General features: G+C 36.1%; 1 non-coding gene across 1 annotated transcript; it reads right to left on the bottom strand.

The window, feature by feature from the left end:
* Positions 1-8,544: 8,544 nt before the first annotated feature.
* Trnat-ggu (transfer RNA threonine (anticodon GGU)) lies at positions 8,545-8,618 on the bottom strand. The gene has a single exon. It is a non-coding gene; the product is annotated as a tRNA-Thr (tRNA).
* Between the last annotated feature and the right edge of the window lie 2,783 nt (positions 8,619-11,401).

Below are 11,401 nucleotides of genomic sequence, written 5' to 3'. Positions count from 1 at the left end.
ATTAATTACATGCTTTATTTAGCAAAGTAGCTTTTGCACCTGTCCGGGGCATGTCTGACACTTCCTGATTCATAATCATATGCGTTACTAGAGTTGTAAAATGTAAATAAAAAGTTTTTTGCCAATTTTTCAAATTCAAATATTTTTATTCGAAATAAAATATGACATCACTTATTGGAAGTGAAAAACTACTACCCACTCGGAAAAGAATGCCTGAGACCGTAGAAGAACGGGAGCACGAAACTCAGCGGGCTTTTTTTCCCTTAATAATTTGTAATTAAATACTCGTGTAAGACATTGATTATTTGAGGTTCGAGTATTTTTGTTGCATCACTTTACAGGTATTGTGATTGAAATGATTTGTAAAAGGATGAAAATGTAAATGTTGAGTTAAAAGAGGAGCAATGAGTTTCTTGCCACTTCTTCTCATTAAAGCTCAACCTTTTACGAAGCGGCGGTAAAAAGAAAAGTAAACTTTTGACATTCATATGTGTCATTTCCGTGACCTACATGAGTAAAGATCTTGAGATTTTGATTTTTGATTTTGATAATTACATCGACGTGCCTGCATTTGCGCTATCAACTTAAACAATATTAATTGAAGAAATAAATGTTTATGTTACTTCCAAATTTTCAAATCTTTTTTTTAAATACACAAATATTTAAATATAATTTATTTCAATGCATGAATCACTATCTGTACTAATAATTATGCAATGAAAAGGATTACTGTACATTCAATTGAATACCAATTGAGTTAAATTGAGGTTCGCATTTCACTGATAAAATTATCGTAATTGCGTATGTATTTATAGGATATTGTGCAAAGTTTATCCGGCGGATTGAATTTGCAACGCTTTTAATGAAATAGTGTCAAATACTGTTTAGTCCTATAAGTATTATATTCCCCATGAAATCAATGAAATGAATAAAAAACTCCATAAATAGATAAGTGATATACCTAACGAATAGATTAATTTTTTTTAAATTTTATTCCTTATTTTCATTGCCAATGTTTATAGTAGCTGCAGGCTTGAGGGATTGGATATCTATCTTTATTTTAAAATTCCAAATTCAAAAACACTTTATAGTTTATATTTAGTAAAAAAAAAATTTGTTACTTATTGAATTTACCGCTACTTCGTAAAGGGTTGAGCTAATGAGAAGATGTAGCAAGAAACTCATTGCCACTCTTTTAAGTCAAGATTTACATTTTAATTGTTTTACAAATCATTTCAATTACAATATATGCAAAGTGACGCAACAAAAATAAATACTCAAATGTCAAAAACTGAAAGGTAAGCCTTACGCGTAAGTCAAAAAAAGAAAAAAAAAAGTAAATTAATGCTTATAAATACAAGAGTTATTGAGTATAGTAGATGCATCAATTCACACATACCGTAAATAAATAGGGGCATTATGTGAGCATTTTAATAAATATTTCATTCTCGAAGTCTGGATTCTATGGTGCCTAGAGAATACCAAAGTTGAGAAGTAAAATTTCCTAAATATTTAATGACTTTGAAATTGTTTAGTGTTCATATTGTTAGATACTACTTATAAGCTCTCTGTAAACTGTTTGAATCAAATAAACATTTTAATTATTATTATTATTAATACATGAAAGGGCTGTATTTAAATCATAAAGAGAAAGCCATTAGTTTGTTGGTTAATTGCGAAACTGAGCATCTGCATGCGGAGAAGTGAAATATTACTATTTCTGCCATGAAGCAATTTTGATCGGAAGGGCGCCGTAGCTAGTGAAATTACTGGGCAAATCAGACTTAAAATCTTATGTCTCAAGGTGACGAGTGCAATTGTAGTGCCGCTCAATATTTTTTTTCTCAAGAATCCTAAGCGGCACTGCATTGTAATGGGCAGGGCGTATCAATTACCATCAACGTCCTGCTCGTCTCGTCTCTTACTGTCATAAAAAAAAGTAAATTTGAATGAAGTAACCATCTATCCATGTAAACATATTAAGTATATAATTGCCGGAGTTGTGCTTGATACGATTTTTCCAAAATAATAAATACAACGTAAACAAGATTTTTTGAAAAATTTGTTTAGCGAATTTCTTAAATTTCGAGTTATATGATGAGTTCTTTAAAATCGATCTACGGGATCAAAGATTTTATATATATACTAGCTGACCCAGCAAACGTTGTATTTCCGATATTAAAATCGCTATACAAAAGTAACTGTTCATCGTAGAGGAGTGAAAATTTGAAGTTGTATGTATTTTATAATGCTGACTCATAAGCAAATAAATTAAAAAAAAAATAAAAAAAAAATTGTTACATTTACCCTTAACATTTAGGGGGATGAAAATGTTGTCCGATTCTCAGACCTTCCCAGTATGCACTCAAAATTTCATGAGAATCGGTCAAGCCGTTTCGGAGGAGTTCAATGTTTAACACCATGACACGAGAATTTTATATATTAGATTTAGAAACTTCCAACCGTCGCATACTTGCCGTCATGCGGGCCGTGTGTCAGTTGTGCCTTATTCAAACAGTTTAAGACATTGCGCTGAGAGCAACGGACAAAGCCCCAACAGCACAGCTAGTATAACACATACGATGACATACAATGACATAATACTTTTAAAACGAACCGGTCGTATACGTCTGAAATAGAATACTCGTGTCTATTCATCAGTTACGGACAATGTTAAGAACCGCTCTGTGCATTAAAAGCATCGGACATTCAAGATAGTTAATTGCTTATATTATTAGATCAGTTGCAAACACTTTTTTAACACGAACTTTCTGCATTACAAAATGAACATTAAAAAGTATTTTGAGCGTCTAATGTCTTTATCACCGCCATCTTCGCCAACGTCATTTCGTGTCGAAGAAGATTAGGGATGCACCATCGGTTGTAAACGATGTGTTGGATTTTTTTGTACTTTTGCATACTTTTAATCTGAATCGCGATTTGTATTTATTAAAGTGCAAATAGAAGCAAAAAAACATTCGATCAACAATCCATTAATATTATTCACTAATAGTACACGCTATATTTTAAATAGGTTAAATAGTTAATAGGTTAAAAAGTATTTAAATAGGTAATTATAACAAAACCTATAGGTATATTTAATCATAATCATTATTCAGGGTTTTCTAAGGTCGTTTAAAAAAGCGTGTAGCTTACTTGAAACTAAATAATCATTTAATGCATTGGGTGCTGTAACACAAGTGTTGTGTTCTAGCGTCCAGGCTATTGGAGTATGCACACGCGCTGTGTTTAGAAAAAATAATAGTTAAAAAAAACTAAGTTAACTAAAAATTTTTCATTTTTTAGTTAAATTTTCTATAAAAGCGTATTTTTAAAACTATTAAGTACTTTAACACCAATTTCTGCCTTATTGACTGTAGATGATTATATAAATTAACAAAAATCATATTTTGCAAATTGAATAATTTTATCAAATTAGTGTAATGTCATCGGTCCTCGATAAATCTACAAAGTTTGAACGAAATCTAGCCGTTTAAAGTGGGTCAAAATCGCGCCCAAAGAAGTCGGTTACAAACATACAAACATATAGGTGAAGCTAATATAAAGCGTATAAAAAAATCAAAGCACTAGAGACGGTTAGCAAACCATGCATGTTGTTTGAACAGCTTTTTTGGAGGTAATATAGTAAGCATATCGAATAGCAGCTTACGACAGTTAATATAAAAAAGTGTTCGTCATTGCGCATAAATTATAAATATTATCTTTAAAAAAGCAATATTGCAGACTAGATACATATTATATTATTAATATTGTAACAAGTATAAAAGAAGTAGAGAGGGGGATTTTATTGTATGTAGGACATTGTCACACTTGAAATGGTATCAATATTATCTGGTATGACAAAAGTTTGTTTTGTACTATTTATTACTAAATATCGTGTTTTATCGTATTGTTTTCACATCCCTATTTTTGATGTCAAATAAATTGCCCCTTGTCAGTTTCTCTCTCTGTCAATTACATTGTTTAGCGTCGTCACAGGCTTTTCGTAATTGTATCGATGTGTTTTAGTGATTTTGGGACTATGAGTTGGCTATTTTAAAGAAACTTAGATTCCTTTCAGAAATAGCTTATGCATTAATATATTGTTCTTCGATTTTCTTAAAAATCACTCGGAGTCACAGAGTTATGAAAAACCATAAAATTCGTGTTTCGATTAAAGCGTCAAAATCTGATACTGTTTTTCAAATATATCTCTTTTGCTCGCTATAAAATTAACTTTAAAGTACATAATTTTCTGTTGTTCTTGGTTCCAGGGCGAACATTATTATGTATTTTTTTTTAATGGAAACGGGGGACAGACGAGCGTACGGGTTATCTGGTGTTAAGTGATCACCGCTACCCACATTCTCTTGCAACACCAGAGAAATCACAGGAGCCTTGCCGGACTTTAAGGAAGGTGTGCGCCCTTTTTTTAAAGTTACCCACGTCGTATCGTCCCGGAAACACCGTACAAGGAAGATCATTCCACAGCTTTGTAGTACGGAAGAAAGCTCCTTGAAAACCGCACTGTGGAGGGCCGTCACACATCCAGATGGTGGGGATGATATCCTAATTTGTGGCGTTTCGTGCGAAGGTGGAATTCAGCGGCAGGAATCAGGTGAAACAGCTCTTCGGAACACTCCCCGTGAATAATGCGGTAGAAGACACACATTGAAGCGACGTCTCTCGGCAATATATCTCTGTCTATCCTTTTAAAATGTCATGCTATATTTTAAAATCTCTCATTCTAATTCTCAATCTAGTTCAGAGCTAGGTAAAAAAGTCTATGACAGCGTTTGAAAAGTGGAAAATAATATTTTAAAGTATATTCTGTAGCGACGTATCTGACTGATTCTACTTAATCTGTTTAATTATAATGAGACATTATAAATAGTGTATTTTGTTATTTATTATATTAAATTATCTATTTTTTATTTAATTTAAATAAAGTTACTTGGCCCGTGAGGCCCTGAGGCCCAAAGAGAATGTTCAAAATACTATATTCGCGCCTCAATAAGGCTACTTGAAACCCAAGCGCTGGCAGCTACTTCGGTTAACGGATCAGCCTTGCTATCCAACGCGGTAATGCTGCCAGTATTCTTGGTACGCTTCCACGTAATGACAGTTTTAATTTTAGGTAGTCATAGTATTGTAAATATAGTTATAAGATTTGTTTTGTTTGAATAAAGTTAATAATTATACTAAATTAAAGTTACTTATTTCAATAATAACTAATGGCACGCGGGTTCGAGTCCTGATTCGTTCATAAATTTTGGTAACAAATATAATTTGAATAATAATTAAGCCCAGAAGTGAAGGTTATCACTTTAAAAATAACAAATTATTTAATTATACATATAATAAACAATTTAATTTGAAGTAAGACAATTTAGTTAAAAAATTTAATAACTAACAAACACTTAAGTGGTGGTAATATCATAAATGATTTATCTCTTTTCTCATCGGATTATATCCCGAAAACTTTGCCACTTCTAGCAAATGTAAAAATAAAACAGAATCTAACAACAATAGACTACTTATATCATAAAGGTTAAAGTTTTATATAGACATCTCATAATGGACCAATCATAATCTCAAGATCTTGTGGGAAGTTGAAAGGTCACGACGAGTGATTGAAACAAAGTACAATATCCACAAGAGGACAATAGCAAAAATTATATTTATTTCAATTTGCTATAACTGTGTACAATCAATTTCTAATAGTGGTTTATAAATAATATTTAGTGTATCGCTTAATGAAGTAGTTATTAATATTTTGTTATTTAGATTACATTGTTTTATATATCGTAGCTATATTACACAAATAAATTTTGAAAAACAAAATTTTATGAACGATGCGGGACTTGAACCCATGACCTGGCCAGGCCCATGGGTGTCGTAAGAGGCGACTAAGGGCTTTTTAGAAGGGGGAGAGTCACGCTGCCGTCTTTTGACGTCAGCACAATCGGGCCAGATAGCGTCCGGGCTAATAACCACACTCGCACAGAATACCGGCGTGAAATAGCGGCCTAGTGCCGCTATGTTTCGCATAGGTTAGTGTCGAGGACCGGTGGCCATTCCCTTCGGATGATCCTAGTGCCTGCGCCGTTGCAGTAGCCGATGTGATACTACAGGGTATGGATATTTTTATACCAAACACTGTAGAACCCATCGGTGGCAGATCACAGCCCTGGTTCGATGCGTCTGTTAAAGCAGCATCTGACTGCAAAAAACAGGCGTATCGAACTTGGGTTGCGGCGCTGGGCACAAAGGATCCGAACTGCACAGTTCTTAAGAGGAAATACAACCGTGCCTCCAGATTTTTTAAGCGGCAAATCGCCCGTGCAAAGTTTTGACTTTTGACACGTCGTCAAAATCGGCGAGCAGCTTTCCAGTTACCCGACCGGAACACGCAAGTTCTGGTCGTTGTCGAAAGCTGCTCTTGGTAACTTCAGCCAGCCGTTCATGCCGCCGTTGCACATGAGGAATGACACCCTGGCCCATACGGCAAAAGAGAAAGCCGATCTCTTGTGCACTCTTTTCGCCTCCAACTCGACTCTTGACGACAACAAAAAACACCGCCGACCATCCCGCGGTGTCAGAGCTCTATGCCTGAAGTACAGTTCAGACAGAAAACTGTTAGGCGAGCTCTGTTTTCGTTGGACGTCTGGAAGTCGAGCGGGCCGGATGACATTTCTCCAATCGTGCTTAGAACGTGTGCCCCTGAGTTGACGCCGGTGCTAACGCGTTTATTCCGGCACTCTTATTCTAAAGGCGTAGTCCCTGATTCATGGAAGTCAGCCCTTGTCACTCCGATCCAAAAAAAAGGAGACAGTTCGGATCCGGCAAACTACAGGCCTATTGCTATTACCTCCCTGCTCTCCAAAATCATGGAGAACATAATTAGCCGTCAGCTCTTGGTATATCTAGAGGGTCACCAGTTGATCAACGAACGACAATACGAGTTTCGCCATGGTCGGTCGGCAGGTGATCTTCTGGTATACCTAACACATAGATGGGCAGCGGCTATTGAAAGCAAGGGGGAAGTCCTGGCAGTTAGCCTGGATATAGCGAAGGCCTTTGATCGTGTATGGCACAAGGCGCTCCTCTCCAAACTTCCATCATGTGGGCTTCCCGAGAGCTTGTGCAAGTGGACCTCCAGCTTCCTCACTGGGCGCAGCATACAGGTCGTTGTCGACGGATATTGCTCGAACCCGAAGCCCGTGAATGCTAGAGTGCCCCAAGGCTGTGTGCTGTCTCCCACGCTGTTTCTTCTGCATATCAATGATATGTTGGACACCTCCAACATTCATTGCTATGCAGACGATAGCACTGGTGATGCCGTATACACTGGCCATGCAGGTCTCTCTCGGGAAATTGTCGACCAATGCCGGGAGAAACTTGTGTCTTCTATCGAGACCTCTCTTGAGAAGGTCGCGGAATGGGGAAAATTGAACCTTGTCCAATTTAACCCCCAGAAGAATCAAGTTTGCGCGTTTACCACAAAAAAAACCCCATTTGTCGTATCACCACTCTTCGAGAACACTTCTCTTAAAGCCGCGCCTAGTATCGGAATACTGGGTCTCGAAATCTCGAGCGGTTGCCAATTTCGTGGTCATCTGGAAGGCAAAGCCAAATTGGCTTCAAAGAAACTGGGCGTCATTAACAGAGCACGGCAATACTTCAAGCCGGCCAACATACTAGCGCTCTACAAAGCGCAGGTCCGGCCACACATGGAGTATTGCTGTCATCTCTGGTCTGGTGCATCCCAGTATCAGCTCGATCCATTTGACCGCGTGCAACGCAGAGCAGCTCGAATTGTTGGGGACCGGGTGCTCTGTGAACGGCTGGATCACTTGGCGTTGCGTAGAGATGTCGCTTCATTGTGTGTCTTCTACCGCATTTATCACGGGGAGTGTTCCGAAGAGCTGTTTAGCCTGATTCCTGCGGCCGAATTCCACCTTCGCACGACACGCCACAAGTTAGGATATCATCCTCACCATCTGGATGTGTGGCGGTCCTCCACAGTGCGGTTTTCTAGGAGCTTTCTTCCACGTACTACAAAGCTGTGGAATGAACTTCCTTGTGCGGTGTTTCAGGGACGGTACGACATGGGTACCTTCAAAAAAAGGGCGTACACCTTCTTTAAAGGCCGGCAACGCTCCTGTGATTCCTCTGGTGTTGCAAGAGATTGTGGGCGGCGGTGATCACTTAACAACAGGTGACCCGTACGCTCGTTTGTCCTCCTATTCCATAAAAAAAAAGACCTTTTGGCGTTCCGTGCCAGTACTCTAACCAACTGAGCCAACCGTTCGAGTGACGTATCGTCACAAAATCTTGTATGCTTTGTTCAACTCTAAGGTTGTGACTTCATCTACAGGATCTACTTTACAGTTGATAACCTGCTCAACCCCAATATTTGCATATTAGGACATTGACTTGTGATGTCGCTATTGTAAATCTAAACAATTTGTTATGTTTTTTAAGTGATAACCCTCACTTCTAGGATTAATACTCAAATAAAATTTAAAAAATAAAATTTTATGATCGATGTGGGGCTCGAACCCACGACATCTGGCGTACCGTGCCAGTGCTCTTACCAACTGAGCCAACCGTTCGAGTGACGTATCGTCATAAAATCTTGTATGCTTTGTTCATATAAGTATTAAAATGTTTATAAGAAAAATAGTATAAAAATATTCACTTTTATTATATAGAAAAAAGTGTAAAATATTTTCCCAAATTTTTTATAATATTTTTATATGACATCTAAATCAGTGTAAAGTATTTTACACAACTTTGTTATAAGTCAGCAGTAAACGGTGCTGATAATATTACAAAACTATTAGTTACAAACATACAAAAATCAATTTTACAATGTTTTTTTTACTATTAAAAATAATTTCAATAACAGTAGTAATATCTTAAGTCCCACTTAAGGTATGGAATATTTGTTGAATATTTTACACATATTTAATGAACGTTAAATGCATTTGTTGATCAAATAAAAAAACTTATACTAGTTAATATAAAAGCTTTTATTTCATATCCCAGTTGGCATATTTAGACGTCCCATTTTTGTATTTTCTCACTGAAAGTGGGACTGCCACAACGCGAGGTTCATTTCCTGGAAGTTTCAAATGCCAGTCATTTTAATTGAAACATGAAAGCCCTAAGCTGTTATTTTCTATTGCTTTCATGTAGCGTGTATGCCGTTTTAGTTTCACTGCCTTATTATAAGGCTAACAATAGAAGGAAATATAAAATATTCATTTCATATCAACTACACAGTATTTTTTTTATAAAATTGAAGTATGTATATAAGTATGTAATAATTTGACACAAACAGTCATTATAACAGTAATCAAAATAGAATACAAAGCGCAGGTCCGGCAACAAATGGAGTATTGCTGTCATCTCTGGTTTAGCGCACCCCAGTATCAGCTTGATCCATTTGACAGGGTGCAATGCATAGCAGCCCGAATTGTCGAGGACCCAGTGCTGTGCGCTTCAATGTGTGTCTTCTGCCGCATTTATTAAGGGGTGTTCTGAAGAGCTGTTTCACCTGATTCCTGCCGCCGAATTCCCCCTTCGCACGACACGCCACAAATTCATATCATCCCCACCATCTGGATGTGTGGCGATCCGCCATAGTGCGGTTTTCAAGGAGCTTTGATCCACGTAGTACAAAGCTGTGGAATGAGCTTCCTTGTTTCCGGGACGATAACGCTCCAGTAATTCCTCTGGTGTTGCAAGAGAATGTGGATGACGGTGTCCGCTCGCTCGTTTGTCCTGTCCACAAAAAAAAAACACGACCATCATGTTAAGTTGACCACAAACAATGAGTACAAACTCTAAAGGTCGATGCATCCAATATAGTATAATTTATCTTATACAGAGTATTTTTTATTAAATTTTATGAAATATTTGATATTTTAAACGCATTTAACTTTTCGTGTATGTTTTTCTCACAAGTTTTACTTTTTCCAAATATATGGTAGATTATGTGAATTGATACAAATATACAATTATTGAGATAGCTTAGGCAATAAGCAGTTGAAAAAAAGTTAGATTAAGTTTTTAAATATTTTTTTGCCTACATTACATTTTCAATGAGTTTGCAAATGCTATTCCTATTATGAACTTTACTATCACTATTTTATCACCACCTATCTCATGTTATATAGTACTTATAGATTTTTGTTTTTTCAATTGTATGATATTTATTATAAAATAATGTTTTAAGACTTTGTTGGTATAAATATATTTTATAATAAGTGTTAAAGTATGAAATTGCTAATTTGTACTGAAAACTTGAAATACATTTTTATTTATTTAATATATTTAATAATCAAAATAATTACCAATATTATCTTTACATTGCTGCCATCTAATATGAAGTTCATTTATGCCTTTCCAATAGAATCGTGGTGATCTAAATTCGACAACTGTGAGAAAGCATTTTGTACTGCCTCCTGAGAAGAAAACTTTTTATCACGTAGAAAAATTGTCCAATTCACGAAAAAAATGGTGGTCCGTTGGAGCAAGTCTGGAGAACACGAATTGTTACTGTAGAGTTAAAACGGATTCTCGTGCTGTATGAGGTCTCGCGTTACCATGGAGCAATAATGGTGAAGATCGATTCATGAGTCGGGGCTGTTTCACTACTAGTTTTATTATCATTGTTCGAAGTTCGGCACAGTAGACATCTGCCGTTATTGCTTGACCAGATCGGAGAAGGCTATAGTGAATAACACTATGCTCAGACCACCAAACAGTTACCATTACCTGTTTATTGGTAAGCTTTGCTTTAGGACACTGTTTCTTGTGTTAACATATAGTATGCTTATAAAGAGTGTAATTTTTAAATGCCCTCGATAATAAATAATATTTAGATAGTTAAATAAGCAAAAATTAAGCGTTTAATACCTACGTGAAAAACATAAATTTAACATTCCTAAAAAAACATGATTATGTCGGGAATTTTCCCTGAACTAAAATAAGGTTGACAATGAACCGATTAGTCCCAAGTGGCTCATTATAATATATTTACTGAAATAACATTACGAGAAACAACGAATAGGGTTATTTATCAAATAGATATATATCTCTGGATACACGAAGTTCCATCTGATAAGTAAGGCAGTAATATAAAAAGCCACACAATGTAATTATGATATTTATCATTAAATACATCAAGTTTTTTATAGAGGACATGGAGGGCATGGATTTATAATGAGGCATCACGCTGGGATATGTAACTCGTTCGAGTAAATTCGATATTTCATATAACTTACCACTCTTTAATGGATATAAGGTATTACTTACGAGGTAACGATGCCGCTAATGAATTATCAGTAGGGGCGCAATGATTCAAATTTAAATTCAAATATTTTTATTC

The sequence above is a fragment of the Leptidea sinapis genome, chromosome 3 (assembly GCF_905404315.1).
Source record: "Leptidea sinapis chromosome 3, ilLepSina1.1, whole genome shotgun sequence".
Taxonomy (NCBI): Eukaryota; Metazoa; Arthropoda; class Insecta; order Lepidoptera; family Pieridae; genus Leptidea; species Leptidea sinapis.
This window is presented reverse-complemented; position numbering and strand designations above follow the sequence as displayed.